Below are 20119 nucleotides of genomic sequence, written 5' to 3'. Positions count from 1 at the left end.
CATTTGCAAATATATTTTTCCCATTCTGAGTACTGTCATTTCATCTTTTTTATGGTTTCCTTTGCTGTGCAAAAGTTTTTAAGTTTCATTATAGTCCCATTTGGGTTTTTTTGTCTTTATTTCAAGTTCTCTAGGAGGTGGGTCAAAAAGAATCTTGCTGTGATTTATGTCATAGAGTGTTCTGCCTATGTTTTCCTCTAAGAGTTTTATACTGCCTGGCATTACATTTAGGTCTTTAATCCATTTTGAATTTATTTTTGTGTATGGTGTAAGGGAGTGTTATAATTTCATTCTTTTCCATGTAGGTGTCCAGTTTTCCAAGCCCACTTACTGAAGAGGCTGTCTTTTCTCCATTGTATATTCTTGCCTCCTTTACCAAAAATAAGGTGACCATATATGCATGTGTTTATCTCTGGGCTTTCTATACTCTTCCATTTACCTATATTTCTGTTTTTGTGCCAGTGCCATACTCTCTTGATTACTGTAGCTTTGTAGTATATTTTGAAGTCAGGGAATCTGATTCCTCCAGCTCCGTTTTTCTTTCTCAACATTGCTTTTGCTCTTTTGGGTCTTTCGTGTTTCCATACAAATTGTGAAATTTTTGTTCTAGTTCTCTGAAAAATGTCATTGGTAGTTTAATAAGGATTGCATTGAATCTGTAGATTGCTTTTGGTAGTAGAGTCATTTTTCACAATGTTCATGCTTCCTATACAAGAATACAATATGTCTCTCCATCTGTTTGTATCATATTCACTTTCTTTCATCAGTGTCTTATAGTTTTCTATATACAGGTCTTTTGTCTCTTTAGGTAGGTTTTTTCCTAGGTATTCTATTCTTTTAGTTGCAATGGTAAATGGGAGTTGTGCCTTAAATTCTGTTCCAATTTTCCATCATTAGTGTATAGGAATGCAAGAGGTTTCTGTGCATTAATTTTGTATCTTGCTACTTTACCAAATTCATTGATTAGCTCTATGAGTTTTCTGGTAGTATCTTTGGGATTCTCTATGTATAGTATCATGTCATTTGAAAGCAGTGACAGCTTTACTTCTTCTGTTCTGATCTGGACTCATTTTATTTCTTTTTCTTCTATGATTGTTGTGGCAAAAGTTCCAAAACTATGATGAATAATAGTGGTGAGAGTGGGCATCCTTGTCTTTTTCCTGATCTTAGTGGAAATGGTTTCAGTTTTTCACCATTGAGAATGATATTGGCTGTGGGTTTGTCATATATGGCCTTTATTATATTTAGATATCTTCTCTCTACACCTACTATCTGGATGGTGTTTATTGTAAATGGGTGTTGAATTTTGTTGAAAGTTTTTCTGCATCTATTGAGAAGATCATATGGCTTTTATTCTTCAATTTGTTAATATGGTGTATCACATTGATTGAATTGTGTATATCGAAGAATCCTTGCATACATGGGATAAACCTCACTTGATCATGGTGTATAATCATTTTAATGTGCTGTTGGATTCTGTTTGCTAGTATTTTTTGAGGACTTTTACATCTATGTTCATCAGTGATATTGGCCTGTAGTTTTCATTCTTTGTGACATCTTTGCTTGGTTTTGGTATCAGGGTGATGGTGGCCTTGTAGAATGAGTTTGGGAGTGCTCTTCCCTCTGCTATGTTTTGGAAGAGTTTGAGAAGGATAGGTGTTAGCTCTTCTCTAAATGTTTGATAGAATTCGCCTGTGAAGCCATCGGTCCTGGGCTTTTGTTTGTTGGAAGATTTTTAATCACAGTTTCAATTTCAGTGCTTGTGATTGGTCTGTTCATATTTTCTATTTCTTCCTAATTCAGTCTTGGCAGGTTGTGCATTTCTAAGAATTTGTCCATTTCTTCCAGGCTGTCCATTTTATTGGCATAGAGTTGTTTGATGTTTGTATTTTTTACAGATATTTTCCTGTAATTAATATGGAGTCTGATAGCTTTGTGGTCAGAAAAGATACTTGATACGATTTCAATTTTCTTAAATTTACCAAGGCTTGATTTGTGACCCAAGATATGATCTATCCTGGAGAATGTTCCACGAGTGCTTGAGAAAATAGTGTATTCTGTTGTTTTTGGATGGAATGTCCTATAAATACCAAGTAAGTCATTTAAAACTTGTGTTTCCTTATTTATTTTCATTTTGGATGATCTGTCCATTGGTGAAATTGGAGTGTTAAAATTCCTAACTATTTTTGTGTTATGATTGATTTCCCCTTGTATGGCTGTTAGCATTTGCCTTATGTATTGTGGTGCTCTTATGGTGGTTGCATAAATATTTACAATTGTTATATCTCCTTCTTAGATTGATCCCTTGATCATTATGTAGTGTCCTTCTTTGTCTCTTGTAGTAGTCTTTATTTTGAAGTCTATTTTTTCTGATATTAGATTTACGACTCCAGCTTTCTTTTGATTTCCATTTGCCCAGAATATCTTTTTCCAACTCTTCAATTTCAGACTCTATGTGTCACTAGGTATGAAGTGGGTCTTGTAGACAGCACATATATGGGTCTTCTTCTTGTATCCATTCAGCCAGTCTATGTCTTTTTGTTGGAGCCTTTAATCCATTCATATTTAAGATAATTATTGATATATGTGTTCCTAATACCATTTTCTTAAATGTTTTGGGTTTGATATTTTAGGTCTTTACCTTCCATTGTTTTTCCTTCCTAGAGAATTTACTTTAGCATTTGTTGTAAAGCTGTTTTTGTGGTGTTGAATTCTCTTACCTTTTGCTTGTGTGTAAATATTTTAATTTCTCCATCGAATCTGAATGAGATCCTTGCCGGATAGAGTAATCTTGGTTGTACGTTTTTCCCTTTCGTCACTTTAAATATGTCCTGCTTCTTCCTTCTGGCTTGCAGAGTTTCTGCTGAAAGATAAGCACTTAAGCTTATGGGGATTCCCTTGTATATTATTTGTTGCTTTCCCCTTGCTGCTTTTAATATTTTTCTTTGTATTTAATTTTTCATAGTTTTATTAATATGTGTCTTGCCATTTTCTCCTTGGATTTATCCTGTATGTGACTCTCTGTGCTTGCTGGAATTGATTAATTATTTCCTTTCCCATATTAGGGAATTTTTCAACTATAATCTCTTCAAGTATTTTCTCATTCCCATTTTTTTTCTCTTCTTCTTCTGGGACCCCTACTATTCGAATGTTGGTGCGTTTAACGTTGTCCCAGAGTTCTCTGAGACTGTCGTCATTTCTTTTCATTTTTCTTTCTTTATTCTGCACTGCAGTAATTTCCACTATTTTATCTTCCAGGTCATTTATCCATTCTTCTCAGTTTTTCTGCTTTTGATTCCTTCTAGAGAATTTTTAATTTCATTTATTGTGTTGTTCATCAATCTTTGTTTGCAGTTTAGTTCTTCTAGGTCCTTGTTAAACGTTTCTTGTATTTTCTCTATTCTATTTCCAAGATTTGGATTGTCTTTACTATCATTACTCTGAATTCTTTTTCAAGTAGACTGCCTATTTCCACTTCATTTGTTTGGTCTGGTGAGTTTTTATCTTCCTCCTTCATCTGCTGTGCATTTCTCTGTCTTCTCATTTTTCTTAACTTACTGTGTTTGGGGTCTCCTTTTTGCAGGCTTCAGGTTTGTAGTTCCTGTTGTTTCTGGTGTCTGCCTCCAGTAGCTAAGATTGGTTCATTGGGTTGTATAGGCTTCCTGGTGGAGGGGACTGGTGTCTCTGTTCTGGTGGATGAGGCTGGATCTTTCCTTTCTTTTGGGCAAGAGCACGTCTGGTGGTGTGTTCTATGGTATCTGTGAACTTTTTATGATTTTAGGCAGCCTCTCTGCTAATGGGTGGCATTGTGTTACTGTCTTGCTTTTTGTTTGGCATAGGGTGTCCAGCATGTAACTTGAGTGGAGCTGGGTCTTAGCATTGAGATGGATATCTCTGGGAGAGCTTTGCTGTTGATATTATGTGGAGATGGGAGGTCTCTTGTGGACTAATGTCTTGATATCAGCTCTCCCACATCAGAAGCTCAGGTCTGAAAACTGGCTGGAGCACCAAGACCCTGTCAGCCACACAGCTCAGAAAAACAGTGAGAAAATAAATAAATAAAATACAGTTATTAAAATAAAATATTAAAAATGAAAATATTAAAAAGTAATTAAAAAAAGAAATAAATGAAACAGAAAGAAAGAAAGATAGGAAATAGGGAGCAACCAAACCAAAAAACAAATCCAGGAAAGATAACAGGCGCCAATACGTATACTAAAAAAGAAAACAAACAAACAAAAAAAAGGACAGTGGAGATATAATCTGCTGCTTCTGAGGCTGCTGGGAGAAATTTCCCTTTCTCTTCTTTGTTTGCACCGTTCCTGGAGTTCAGCTTTGGATTTGGCACTCCTCTGCATGTTGGTTGCCTGAGGGCGTCTGTTCTTCACTCAGACATGACGTGGTTAAAGTAGGAACTGAATAGGTGGCTCTGGCTCGCTCATGCTTCGGGAGGGAGGGGTACGGAATGCGTGGGGAGCCTGTGGCAGCAGAGGCTGGTATGACGTTGCACCAGCCTGTGGTGCACCCTGTGTTCTCCTGCGGAAGGTGTCCCTGGACCACGGGACCCTGGCAGTGGTGGGTTGCACAGGGTCCCAGGTGTGGATAGTGACCTTTGCTTGCAAACAGGCTTCTTGTTGTCTGCAACAGCAGCCTTAGTGTTTCATGGATGCCTCTGGTGTCTGCGCTGATGTCTGAGGCTCACACCCGTCTGTGGAGCTCCTTTAGGCATTTCTCTGAATCGCCTCTCCTCGTGCACCCCAAAACAATGTTCTCTTGACTCTTTGGCAGTTCCAGACATTTTCCAGGTCTCCCTCCCAGCTAGCTGTGGTGCACTAGCCCCCTTCAGGCTGTGTTCACGAAGCCAACCCAGGTCCTCTCCCTGGTTTCTGAACTCTGAAGGCCGAGCCTCAGCCCAGAACCCACATCTGCCCCAGCGGGTGAGCACACAATCCTCTTGGGCTGGTGAGTGCTGGCTGGTATGATCCTCTGTGCGGGAATTCCTCCTCTTTGCCCTCTGCACCCATATTGCTGCCCTCTACTCCGTGGTTCCAAAACTTCCCCCGTCACCCCCGTCTCCTCCAGTGAAGGGGCTTCCTAGTGTGTGGAAACTTTTCCTCCTTCACAGCTCCCTACTGGATGTGCAGGTCCCGTCCGTATTCTTTTGTCTTTTGTCTTTTTTCTTTTTCCCTACCTAGGTACATGGGGAGTTTCTTGCCTTTAGGGAAGTCTGAGGTCTTCTGCCAGCGTTCAGTAGGTGTTGTGTAGGAGTTGTTCCACATGAAGATGTATTTCTGATGTATTTGTGGGGAGGAAGGTGATCTCCACTTCTTACTCTTCACCATCTTGAAGTTCCTCTCTGTACTGTATATTTTTCAGTTCAGTTACTATATTCTCCAGCTCTGTGACTTCTATTTGGTACTTTCTTATATTTTCTTTCTCGTTCTTGAAGTTCTCCCCGTGTTCATCCATTCTTCTCTCAAGTTCGATTAACATTTTTATGACCATTACTTTAAACTTTTTATCAGATAATAACTTTCCTCTATGGCATTAAGTTTTTCTCTGAGGTTTTATCGTGTTCTTTTTTGGGTACATATCCCTAGGTTTTATCATTTTTCTTGACTCTCTGTGTTTGTTTCTATGTGTTAGATAAAAGAGCTACTTCTCCCAGTATTGGAAGGGTGGCCTTGTATAGGATATAAAATATATCATTCAACCTTGCCCAACTATTTTTTGTCTTTCAAACCTTGGTGATTGTCCAAGTAGCCTATTTTGTTTTTAATATATCTCAGTTGTTGAGGGTGTTCCAAGACTGTCAGAGTCCCAAAGGGAGGAATTTCTGTCAGAACTTAATTTCAGGCTTTAAGGAAGCTAGACTCTCATGAAGCAACCATTAAAGTATGAAAATATATATAGTCCTCTAGGACCACAAGCACAAGTCCTGCTGACCACCAGACCAGATGACCGGGACATGTCATCTGTGGCTGCAGATGAGTATATAAGCTCCTTTCTGGGAGATACCAATGAGTTATAGCTAGGCATATGTATAGTGCAGAGACAGTGTCCTCTAACTTTCATTCCCCAAGAGTATATATGTAGACCTCTAGATTTGTGCTAATTCTGAAGCCTGCCCCTCAGGCCAAAACATTAGGACAAGCAAATAGGCCCCTGTCACAGAAAAACTGTGGGGTGTGTTTCAGTCTATTGTCTGTGTAGTACCCTGGGGGTGGTAACCTGACAAGAACTGTCTCTTCAATTGTTACATTACTGTGGGACACAGGAACACAAGCCGCCCTGACCATCAGAGCCAGGCATTAAAGGGGTGTCCCTTGGGTAGCAGTCACAAAAACCAGGGCACCAGTCATTAAAAACCAAAGCAGCAGATGTGTGTAAAACCTTTCCTCCAGGAGATACTGGCACTGTGAAGTATGGCAGAAGGAGAGTGTGAAGATGTCACCCACCCAGGATGGAAAAATCTAGAGTTAAAGAAAGCTGTTGGAAGGCATAGGGAGGGCAGAAAAAATTGTGTCTCCCATCACCTCCATCCTCAGAGAGTATCCCTACAGGCCCCTGCCCTTCCAGGTGATGATTTAATACTAGCGAATAAATATCTTCACATAAAGTCAGGGATCTTTTCAAAAGGTTGCTTCAGTTTGGGGGCCTGGGGTAAGTTAGTCTACATGCAAGCTTTTTAAGAGCTGTTTTCCAGTTCCCTACAACTCTCTGGGTCTCTTGGATAGGAACCTCATTGCTTTTCAAAGTCAAATGTTTTGGGTGCTTGTCGTTCAATGCAGGTCTTAACATTTGGGGTGTCTGATGTGGGAAACAAACCCTTCATTCTTTGGAGACCCTTAGGATTTTTGAATTCCCTCCTAATTTGGGATTGCTACACTGGGGATGAGGTTTATGGCAAGAAAACACCCAGCCTCCTCTACCCATCTCAATGTGGCCCTTTTCTCATTTGCTCATGTGAAGGAGCCGCTCAGTTACTTTTCAGCTCTTTCTCAGAAGAAATTGTTCCATGTGTATCTGTAGATTTGGTGTGTACATGGGAGGCAGTGAGTTCAAAATCTTCCTATATCAACATTTTGAACAGCTTTAAGTAATCTACATATACTTAAGATACCATCTCAGGGCTCTCCAACACATTAGTGATAGCCTCTGAAATATTCTTGGTCAGGTCTAATGAGGAGGAGGTCACTGACATAATTCCAAAACCTAGTTTCTGATGAAATTGCAGGGCAGCTGTCTTTGTCTGTCCACAAAGCCCATGTGCAATTGGAGGGCTATTGAAGTATCTAAAAAGCAATTTGGTAAAGGAGTATTATTGATGCTCAAAGGTGAAGGTAATGTGTTGTTGAGTAACCTACACATTTTACAGAATACCATATGCTAGCTAAGTTTATAACTCCAAATTCAAGAGGCCATAGATGCCCTGCATTTAATAAAATGTTTTTGTTGTTTTTAATGGCATCCATTAAGGCAACAATATCTGGTAAAGGCGCTCTAACAAAGGGAACAGCATTGCTGAAGTCTCTATAGTCTGTAGTTAGGTTTCACTTATTATTGGTGACTTTTAGCACAGGCCGTATATGGGAATTTAAAGGTGAGATAGTGGGAATCAGTACTCCTTCTTTATCTAAGTCTCCTATGACAGACTGTACATTTTTAGTGCCTTGCCTTAGCTGGTACTGTGGTGTATTTATCACCAGTACTAGTAGAGGAAGGTTAACTGGTTCCCAACAGGAAGTGCTCACCAGTAGTATAAAAGTCTTAATTTTGCTCCATGAATTTACCTCCTTATTGGGGAAGTCCATTAAAATAATAAGAAAATGGATACTCCTGGGGAGGGGCAACCAGGATAGAAGCATCATGTTAGCAAAACCTGGCTGATATTTTAAATTTTCACATTAGAGCAAAATGGTGACATAGGAATTTCTAGCTCTCTTTGCCCCCATCCAAGAAACATCAATTTGAACAACTATCCATGCATAACAATACCTTTAAAGGACTCGACAGGTTACAGTACCTGGGTGAGGCACAGAAATAAGAAAATAAAAGATGCATAGAAGAGAGTAAGAAATAAAGATTCACTGTCCCCCTTTACCTCTCCCTCAAGCCCAGGCAATCCAGTGCAGAGACACCTTCTCTATGGGAGGAGAGGGAAGTGAGCACCCAGCTTCACCATGGATGACAGAGCCCATCTGCCACAACACTTTGTTAACTCCTGCAATCCTAGGTAGCTCCCTGTGGGTTCCTGTTAAACAAGGTTCCTAGCTCACCTCAGCACCCTCTGGCTTCAGCAGCTCTAAGCAGTTCCATGGCCCTACCTGGCTACTGCAGCACCAGGCTCCTGGTAGGCTCTATGAACACAGCCTCTCAGCTTAGTTTGATACCTGCTGACTCTGGCAGTCCCAGACATCTCCTACTGTTCCAGGTGGCTCTCATGGCGCCAGGAAACTCCTGTGGGACCAGTCTCTCAGTGGATTCCCATAGCCCCAGGCTCTGGAACCACCCTGATGCTCGCTGGCTCTTACAGCCCTGGGCAGTTCCCATGGCACCAGGCTCAAGGAAGGCTCTCAAGAACCCAGGTTTTTGGTTCAACCTATTTCCAGTCAGCTCCCATGGCCATTAGGTACTCTTATGGCAGTAGACTCCAGGTGGAAATCATTGAATCCAGGCACCTAGATGAGTCCAGCAACAGGCTGACTACCACAGACCCAATCTTTTGACCTATCTCAGTACCAGGCAACCCTGGGACCCTAGTGCACTCCAGTACCAAGCTGGTCCCTGTGGACCTAGACTTCAGACTAGCTCCCATGGAACCAGGCTCCCATCATGCCCCAGCATTAAGCTAGCTTCCAAGGCCACAGAAGCTAGATCCCAAATAACCAGGTTCTCAACCTGCCATGGCATCAGACCAGCCTCAACAGATCCAAACTCTAGGCTGTCCCCTGAGGCCCCAGGCTCACCCTACCACCAACTTCCATACGCCCAGCCTCCAGGCCTGCTCCAGCCAAACCAGGCTCCTGTCCCATCCCACTAACAGACTGGCCCTTTAAGATTTAAGAACCAGATGCCAGGCCCACTCCAGTGGTCCCTGGCACTGGGTTGGCCTCTGTAGACTCAGGATCCAGGTCTGCCCATGCAGAACCAGGTCCTAGGCTCATTAATGCAGACCAAGTGCCAGGCTCACCTCTAGTGAACCAAGGCTACAGGCCCAACCCTGTGGACGCAAGCAGCAGGTTGATCCTCATGTGCCCAAGCACCAGGCCTCCCCATCAAAAGACTGGCAGTATTTTTGCTTGAAGTCACCATTAGATGGCCGTCTCAGGATTTCTGGACAGGCTGACTGGTGAAGGGTTTTGCCTGCCAAACCAGTGTGTAAAGACTGGAAGGGGCGCCTACTTCCTCAAGTGTAGAGATATCTATAAAGGGCCAAACAGATCATGGATAATCAATGAAACGTTACATCACCAAAGGAAAATAGTAAAACTCCAATGACTAAATCTTAAAGAAATGGAGATCTATGAACTGTAAGAAAAAGAATTCATAATAATCATCTTTTAAAAATTCAGTTAATTACCAGAAAACACTGACGATTAAATAAAATTAGAAAAACAATGCATGAACAAAATGAGTGTTCAACAAAGAAATAGTAAAACATTAAAAATAATTAAATACTAAAGTTGAAGAATAAAATGACTGAAGAATTCAATAGAGAACTTCAAGAGCAGATTCAATCAATGAGGGAGAAGAATTAGTGCAGTAGCAGATGGGTCACTGGAAATACCCAGTCTTAGGAGCAAAAAGAAAAAAAGAAGAATGAAAAGAGTAAAGAAAACTTATGTGAATTATGGGATACCATAAAAAGGAACAATCTGCTCATTATTGGAGTCCCAGAAGGAGAAGAGAGGGGGAAAGGGACAGAAAGCTTATTTTTTTTAAAAAATGGCTAAGACCTTCCTAAATCTAGGAAAAGATGTGGACATCCAAGTTCATGCAGCTAATAGGTCCTCTCAGAATTTCAACCCAAAACAATATTTTCCAGGACAAACTATACTAAAACTGCATAACATAAAAAGAATTGTAAAAGCAGCAAGAAAAATAATGTTTATATATAGATAACCCCATAAGCTATAAGTATACTTCTCAGCAGAAATCTTGCAAGCCAAGAGTGTGGTGATATATTCAAAGTGCTGAAAGAAAGAAAAAAACACTGCCAACCAAGAAACAAAAGCAAAAATAAACACGCCAAATCTAATTAAAAACTTTTGTACACCAAAGGAACCCATTGACAAAACAAAAAGAAAACCTACAGACTGGGAGAAAATGTTTGCAAATGATGTGACCAACAAGTGGTTAATATCCAAAATATACAAATAGCTCCTACAACTCAATGTAAAAAACAAAAAACAAAACAAAACAAAACAAAAATGATAAAACAATGGGGAAAAGACCTGAGTAGACATTTTTCCAGTAAGTTGAACAGATGACTAAGAGGCACATGAAAAGATGCTCAGTATCACTAATGATTAGATAAATGCAAATCAAAACAACAAATGAGATATCATCTCACACCTTTCAGAATGGCTATCATCAAAATGTCTACAAATAGCAAATGTTGGAGAGGACGTGGAGAAAAAAACATAATTGCACACTGTTGGTGGTAATGTAAATTGATGCAGACACTATGGAAAACAGTATGGAGGTTCCTCACAAAGCTAAAAATAGAACTACCATATGATCCAACAATTCCACTGCTGTGTACATACTTTGAAAAAATGAAAACACTACTTTGAAAAGTTACATGACCCCCAGTGTTCATAACAGAACTATTTAAAATAGTCAAGTAGCCAAGACTGGAAACAACCCAAGTGCCTATCAACAGATGTTTGGATTAAGAAATGTGGTATATATATATATATATATATATATATATATATATATATATATAATGTGGTAGATAAATTATATGTACATATGATGTGGTATATATATATTAAATATATATGTATATAATGTGGTGTATATATATATACACACACACATACACACATACGCACAATGGAATATTATTCAACCATAAAAATAGAATGTAATTCTGCGATTTGCAGCAACCTGGTTGGAACTAGAGATTATGCTTACTGAAATAAGTCAAAGTAAACAAAAACAGTATGTATCACTTACGTGTGGAATCTAAAAAATAACACAAGTGAGTGTATATGCAAAACAGAAACAGACTCACAGACATAGAAGACAAACTTGTGGTCATCCAAGGGGTGAGTGGAGGTGGGAGGGACAAATCACAAGCATGGGATTACAGATATAAACTAAAATGTATAATATAAAATTGATAAGCAAGAAGGATACACTGTATAGCACAATGAATTATAGCCATTAACTTCTAATTACCTATAATGGAGTATAATCTGCAAAATACTGAATTACTGTGCTGTATAACTGAAACTAATATAATATTTAAATCAGCTATACTTCAATTAAAAATAAACTTTGGGCTTCCCTGGTGGCGTAGTGGTTGAGTGTCTGCCTGCTGATGCAGGGGACACGGATTCGTGCCCCGGTCCGGGAAGATCCCACATGCCGCGGAACGGCTGGGCCCATGAGCCATGGTCACTGAGCCTGTGCATCCGGAGCCTGTGCTCTGCAATGGGAGAGGCCACAACAGTGACAGGCCCGTGTACCGCATAAAAATAAAAAAAATAAAAATAAACGTTAAAACATATTTAAAAGACTGACCATATGAAGGCTTCCTGAACATGTGATGGGAGTACATTTGGTTACAGACATTTGGAAACAGTTGGGCAGTTTCTTTTAAAATTAAACATATACTTACCATATTGCTACTCTTAAGATTTTAACTAAAAGACATGAAAGCATAGTTTCACACAAAGACTTGTACATCAATATTAATAGCAGTTTTATATGTAATAGTCAAGAACTGACAACATCCCAAATAGCCATACAAAGAAACACTACACAACAAGAAAAAAAAATGTTCATTGCTTTAAATAAGAGCATGAAAAAAATCTCAAAATAATTACGCTGAGTTAAAATAGACAAAACGAGTGTATGGTGTATGATTCTATTTATATAAAGTTCAATAAAATTCAAACTACTTTATAGTGAGAGAAAGCAGATCAGTGGTTGCCTAGGTGTAGGGATGGGGAGGTGTAGAGAGGAAAGCAATAAAAAGGGGTATAAAGAAATTTTGGAGGTGATCAACATGGTCACTCTTATGATTGTGGTTAGGGCTTCATGAACATTTACGTATGGATTGTCTTTATTTTATTTATTTATATATGTATTTATTTATTTAATTTTTAAAATTGAAGCATAGTTGATTTACAAAGTTGTGTTAGTTTCAGGTGTATAGAAAAGTGATTCAGTTATATATATATATATATATATACATATATACATATATATATGTGTATATATATTACTTTTCAGATTCTTTTCCCTTATAGGTTGTTATAAAATATTGAGTATAGCTCCCTGTGCTACACAGTAGGTTCTTGTTGGTTATTTCATATATAGTAGTGTGCATATGTTAGCGCCAAACCCCTAATTTGTCCCTCCTCCCTTTCCTCTTTGGTAACCATAAGTTTGTTTTCTATGTCTGTGGGTCTATTTCTGTTTTGTACATAAGTACATTTGTATCATTTTTTTGTAGATTCCACATATAATTGATATCAAATGATATTTGTCTTTGTTTGGCTTACTTCACTCAGTATGAGTATCTCTGGGTCATCCATGTTCCTGCAAATGGCATTATTTCATTCTTTTATATGGCTGAGTAATATTCCATCATATATATGTACCACATCTTTACCCATTCATCTGTTGATGGACATTTAGGTTGCTTCCATGTCTTGGCTATGGTAAATAGTGCTGTAATGAACATTGAGGTGCATGTGTCTTTTTGAATTATGGTTTTCTCTGGATATATGCCCAGGAGTGGGATTGCAGGATCATATGGTAGCTCTATTTTTAGAATTTTTAGGGAACTTACATACTGTTCTCCATAGTGGCTGTACCAATTTACTTTCCCAGCAACAGTGCAGGAAGGCTCCTTTTTCTGAACACCCTCTACAGCATTTATTATTTGTAGAAATTTAATGATGGCCATTCTAACCAGTGTGAGGTGATACCTCTTGTAGTTTTTGATTTGCATTTGTCTAACAATTAGTGATATTGAGTACCTTTTTTTTTTTGTCTCTTGGCCATCTGTATGTCTTCTTTGGAGGAATGCCTATTTAGGTCTTCTACCCATTTTTCAAATTATTTATTTATTTGCTATTTATCTGCATGAGCTGTTTTTATATTTTGGAGATTAATCCCTTGCCAGTCATATCATTTGCAAATATTTTCTCCCATTCTGTAGGTTGTCTTTTCATTTTGTTTATGGTTTCCTTTGCTGTGCAAGAAGCTTTTAAGTTTAATTAGGTCCCATTTGTTTATTTTTGTTTTTATTTCCATTACTCAAGGAGATGGATCCAAAAAGATATCACTGTGATTTATGTCAAAGAGTGTTCTGACTATGTTTTCCTCCAGGAGTTTTATAGTATCTGGTCTTACATTTAGGTCATTAATCCATTTAGACTTCATTTTTGTGTGTGGTGTTAAAAGATGTTCTAATTTCATTCTTTTACTTGTAGCGGTCCAGTTTTCCCAGTACCACTTATTGAAGAGACTGTCTTTTCTCCACTGTATATCCTTGTCTCCTTTGTCATAGATTAATTGACCACAGGTGTGTGGGTGTATTTCTGGGCTTTCTATCCTGTTCCATTTATCTATATTTCTTGGTTGTAGGTTTTTACTTTTTATCACTTTAAATATATTGTGCCACCCTCTTCTGGCCTGCAGACTTACTGCTGAAAAATCAGCTGATAACGTTATGGGGATTCCATTGTATATTATTCATTGCCTTTCCCTTGCTGCTTTTAATATTTTCTCTTTGTCTTTAATTTTTTCAATTTGATTACTATATGTCTTGGTGTTCTACTCCTTGGGTTACTGCTGCCTGGTACTCTCTGTGCTTCCTGGACTTGGGTGACTATTTCCTTTCCCATGTTATGGAAGTTTTCATCTATGATCATTTCAAATACGTTTTCTCAGGACCTTTCTCTATCTCTTCTCTTCCTGGGACCCCTATAATGCAAATGGTGGAGGATTTGACATTGTTCCAGAGGTCTCTTAAACTGTTCTCATTTCTCATCATCCTTTTCTCATTTATTCTGTGTTGTGGCAGTGATTTCCACCACTCTGTCTTCCAGCTCACTTATCTGTTCTTTTGCCTCGTTTATACTGCTATTGATTCCTTCTGGTGTATTTTTCATTTTACTTATTGTATTCATCAATTTTGTTTGCTTATTCTTTATATTTTGTAACTCTTTGTTGAAAACTTCTTGTAACTTCTCTCTCTGTGCATCCATTCTTTTCCCAGGTTCTTGGATCATCATTATGATCATTACTCTGGACTGTTTCTTCAGTAGATTGCCTATCTCCATGTCACTTGGCTGTTCTTCTGGGGTTTTATCTTGCTCCTCCATCTTGAACATCTTCATCTGCTGTCTCATTTTGTCTAAATTTCTATTTGTATTTTTATGTAAGTGGAAGATTAGTTATGTTTCTTGACATTGGTGAAGTGGTCCTATATAGGGGATGTCCTATGTGTCCCAGCAGTACACTGCCCCCTCGTCACCCAAGGGCCAGGGACCAGATGGCCTGAGGTTAGGTTCTGACCTGCATTTGTGTCCTTGGATCTTCAGGCTGCTGGAACATAGTTTTCATGCTTCTGGTGTCTGCCCCCTGGTGGGTGAAGTGTGTCTGGTGGCTTGTGCAGGTTTCTTGGTGGAAGGGTCCAGTGCCTGCACACAGGTGGGTGGAGTTGGTTCTTGGCCTTCTGGTGTGCAGGGCTTTGTTAAGGGGTGTGTCTAAAGGTGGCTGTAGGCTCAGGAAGTCCTTCGGCAGCCTGTCTTCTGATGGGTTGTGTTGTGTTCCTGTCCTGTCAGTTGTTTGGCCTGAGGAGTCCCAGCAGTGGCACTTACAGGTTATTGGGTGGGGCCAGGTCTAGGTGCTAATTACCCAAGCAAGATGTCTGCCTCCAGCAAGAGTTCAAGTAGATGAACACTCCCTAATACTTCCACCACCAGCTTTTACGACCCTAGAGAGAATCACAGCCACCCACTGCCTCCCCAGGAGCCCCTCAAGACCAGTAGGTAGGTCTGGGCCAGGACCCTATGAAGTCACTGCATTTGCCCTGAGTCCCAGTGCACATGAGACCTTGTGTGCACCCTCCAAGAGTGGAGTCTCTGTTTCTCCCATTCCTATGGAGGTCCTGCAATGAAGCAATACTGGCCTTCAAAGTCAAATGCTCTGGGAGCTCCTCTTCTTGATGCCAGACCCCCAGGCTGGGGAGACTGAGAGAATTTCTGTGATATAATCATTTTCCTGTTTGTGGGTCACCTACCTGGGGTGTTTGGTATTTGATTATATTGCGACTGCTCCCCTCCTACCAGTCCATTGGGTATCTTCTTTATGTCTTTTGTTGTAGAAGATAATTTTTGGTAGGTGCCAGTCTTTTTATTGATGGTTGGTCAGCAGTTAGTTGTGATTTTGGTGTTCTAATGAGACGAGGTGAGCTCAAGGTCCTTTTACTCTGCCATATTTCCTCAAATCCCTTAGAGATTTGAAATAAAGTTAAAAATAAAAAAAATAAAGTTAAAAGTAAACTTTAAGGAATGTAAAAACATGTTTGGAGTCAAAGAACCTTCAAATAATTTAAGGCCTGCAAAGCACTTGTCAACTTATTAGCCAATTAGCTTTCCTCTAAAGTGAATAAAAAATCAAAATAGTCAAGATTTTTTTCCTATTTGTATTAACGTGATGTTGTTATTTTGCATTCTCAGTCATATTTTACAAATATAAATAAATAAATACACTTTTTTTCTTCAGTATTAGCAATGTGCATCTCAAGTACGGTCCTGATTTTCAGTTTGATGGTCCAGGAGCCTGTCCGATTCTGATGTGAACCACTTGTAGGCACAATTATGGGTCAGAAATCTGATATTTAAGGAACACTCTGGACTAGGAACCTGCTTTTGGGAAAATGTAAAAGCGATGAGCAGTTATTGCAAATATCACTTGATAAGTCAACTACTCAAACACACTAACTGGGTTCTGTTACCAGAAAATTTCAACCAATTTCTGTCCTCAGCTCTTTTTCCCAATACCTCTTCAACCCTTGAGACCTCACTCTAAGGTTGCATACCAGCCCAGAGTAGACTTGGGGAAGTGCTTCTTTCTTGGAAAGGTAAGTCATGTGCAAAAGTTGCTGAGACAAAATGCAGCCAGTGGTTGGGAACAATCCTCAGCCTGGGCATGGAGAGCCTGGGAGATGCTAGGAGGAAGAAAACATTTATTTTAGCATTTTTTAGCAATAAAGTATTTTTTATTTAAGGTATGTATATTTTTTAAGGCATAATGCTATTGCACACCTAATAGACTACAGTATAGCGTAAACATAACTTTTATAAGCACTGGGAAACCAACAAATTCGTGTGACTCACTTTATTAATATTTGCTTTATTGTGGTAGTCTGGAACAGAACCTGCAATAACTCCAAGGTACACCTGTATATGGTAAGACAGGTTTGCTCCCTGTTGTGTTAAAGATGGTCAGTGGCAGCTCTAGTCTCAGTAAAATTGTCATACATTACTCTGGAGATTCACTATATGAGTCCACTGGGCCTTGAAGCAAGCATGTTATGTCTGCATGTGCGGGATAAATGATATGAAAACCAGTGACCCTCCTGCTGAGCAGGCTACAAGGAAAAGATTTCTTTTGACCAAAGTAGCAATCTGGCTTGTGAACCTCTTTTCACTCTAGGCCCTGCCCTCTGTGCTGAGCCTGAGTCCAAAATTTACCTCACAGAGAACTCAAATCCAAAGCCCAGACCCATGTGAGGCTGTCTAACTGTGGTGTGGGGCCCTGGGGAGCAAACTCCTAAAAGAGGGATGAGGGAGGTGAGGACAACAGTGAAATGTACAGAAGTTGAAAATAAATGTGGATAGATGGCGATTTCATTTTTTTTTCTTCCCATTGTCACCAGTTCACGAGTGAAATATAGCATGTATCGTTCTGAGAAGCTAAACCATCGTCAGGATATGAAGAGGGTTAAACTTCCAACAGATAAGGAAGACAGAGGGTCAGGTCCTCAATGTTCCCTGCTGAGCAGATAACTAGAACAGTCCCTCTCAGCGATGTCCTCTGTTGGCAGACAGTGAAAATTTTTCCAGAGGAGCACTCAGGCCATCAGTCCCTGGTTCATTTTCTGGTCCCAGAGAGATCCTCTCTAGGGAGAGGATTGCCCCCATGAGTACTTTTCTTGAGATTAAATTCCTCTGAGCCAGTCAGAATGCGCCAAGCTTGCAGATGGCAGAGAATCGGGACCTGGGTGAAGTCTTGGAGTGGCCATGCAATCCCTGAGTGTGGTTTGGGGTGTTTGTAGTAAGAAGAAAGGGAGAGTGAATGAAAACTCTCTCACCCATACAATTCTTGAGGGGAAACTGGAGCTTAATGTAAGGAAGCCTGGGCATCCTCAGAAACTGTATTATATTCTGAGAACAGATGCAGGGCATGGGGAAGGTTTCTGTGGTTAAGTAGTTGTCAAGTTCGCCCAAAGCAGAGCTGGCCCCCAGGAGTAAAGACAGGGTGTACCCTGGCACCGTCCTCTCTTCTCTCAGTTGAACCAGGGAGAAACAACTACGTGAATTTTCAGGAACTACTAAAACTCAGCTCTTGCTCTGCATCCTCAACCAGAGCACAGCAGATTGAAGCGAGGGACAAAGCGAATAAGAATGTATCCTTGAGCGGTTACACAGCAGGGGGACTCTTACTCTTTTGCTGGGGTTCAGGAGTGGGGTCATTCTGGTTGTCAGTGGGAAGATGTGAGCCTTGATGGGTCCCTCCCAGCCTATGCCTCGTGGGGAGCTCCCAAGTTCAACTTCCTCCTGCAGGGAGAGACACAGCAGCTGCAGCTACACAGCCCACCTTCAGAAACGACAGACTAGAGGTGTGTTATCTCCACAAAACCTGGTTCTCAGTGATTTCTACCAAGTGAGACTGCCTGCTTGGATGCCTGGTGGTGACAGCTTCCCAAGTGGCAGGCCTAGAGAGCTGCTCCTCTTGTTAGTGAGCAGGTTTCAGATTTCACATTTGTGTCTCATCATTGTCAGGGTGGCAGTTAAGAGAGCCCGGGCAGCAGGTCCAACCAGCATTTAAAGGATAAACTTGCTGTTCATATTCAGGTCCTCCTGTTCAAGATCTCAGGGTGCCGGGGATAGGAGGCCAGCCCAGTCCTGCGTGAGAACAGAAGGCTGTGGGTTAATTTGTCTTGTGTGGCTTCTGAACAGAAGTGAATATGCTTTATACATTGGAAGTACTAGGAAGAGAGTACAAGATTCCAAGGATGAGCAACTATTATTAGAAAAAATAATAATTATTAAAAAAAGTATTTTTCCTCTGGATTTAGTGGTATCTTATTCTATCTATTGAATATGGACACACTGAAGGAAAAAGTTTTTAAAAAAATTAAATTGTCTCTCCTTCCCAGTATAAGATGCCAGTCCAACCACTAAAGAATAGATCATTTGTCACTTAGGAATGGCAAAATTATGTGCCATTTTCCCCCATCAATTTTTGTCCATTTTGGAGCCTAAAGGCCATCGAGAAAAGTGCAATTAAAGCACTCAAATTGCCACCACTGGTAAACACGTACACTTTGTAAGACTAACACAGGAATCTTTTGCCCTGCTCCTCCATGGACAGGGCTCTGATGAGCATGGCTTTAAATGGAATCCAAGCATCTTCATCTTGGTAGGTACAGCTACCAAGAGAGTAGAGCAACATTTCAGGTATAAACTAGTCTATTCCTGAGGAGATCATGTGATATTCACACTCATGGTGGAAGATTCCTGAGGAGAACATGTGATATGCACACTCATGGTGGAAGAGGCAATCTCACCACACACCAAGGTTCTCCTTGCAGGTAGAGCAGACAAGCCCTGGGTAGGACCAGAATGCGGAGTTCACAGGCTCTCTGCCCTACCCCCATGACACCCTTTTGTGCCAGAGCCTGGGTTTTGCAGCAAAACTCATTTCAGGCCAGGGAACCGTGGGTCCAACAAGAATTGTAAGCAGTCTATTAAAACTCTGGAAGTGGCCAGTCCTGCTGCTTTAATCATTAATTCACCAGAGAAACAATATGATGATACCTACCATTCATGCAAGGTAACAATAGAAGGGACCCCCCTAAACTGATAAAGGATATGAAGCCAGTTGTTAATGTTCTCCCTGTTCTAAATTCACCCTTTAATATATTCTCTCTGATAATGGATGAATTACCTTAAGCATCTCTCCTTCAAAGTGATCAAAATGTTACTGAAGGAGAAAGTGGCTCTCCTGTGACTTCTGGCTGTCAGAAGTGTGGGTGTAAGGATATCCTAGGTGCTCGGCCCCAAGCATGTACCCAGAACAACTGTCCTATCGAGTGTAGCCTGGTCATTGGCTTTCTGTGGCCCTCTTCATAGGGACATCCTGTGCTCCAAGCCAGCCACCTACCCGCTGATTTCCTCTAATTGATTGCTCTCCCGACCCACCCCACCTCACCACTAACGTTACCTCCTGCACTTCTCCCAAGGCTGCAGCCCTTACAACACCAAGGCCCTCCGGATCCTATGTATAGGACATTGTTAGCTCCAGGCCTCCAACCCCACCAGGACCCTTGCTCCTACTACACGTCTACATGCTGGCCACCAGCAGTGGCTTGTCCACACTGATGTGCTCCAGAGGGTACCTTCCTGCTTACCTTGCAACTGTAGACCAGCTGTGGTTTTGCAGACCTGCTCTGGTGCTGGCAAACCAGAAAACTTCTCTGCCATCCAGTAGGTTCTCCTACACCTTCTCCAATGAGGTGTGACCTCCAGTCTTGGGGAGGGACCTGCATTCCAAGTTTGTCTTTCCTTGGGTATGCTCCCTCAGGCCCAGGATACCATATAGAGTTTTCCTATATCTTATATATTCTACATTTGTCATA

Source organism: Globicephala melas, chromosome X (assembly GCF_963455315.2).
Source record: "Globicephala melas chromosome X, mGloMel1.2, whole genome shotgun sequence".
NCBI classification, from domain to species: Eukaryota; Metazoa; Chordata; class Mammalia; order Artiodactyla; family Delphinidae; genus Globicephala; species Globicephala melas.
This window is presented reverse-complemented; position numbering follows the sequence as displayed.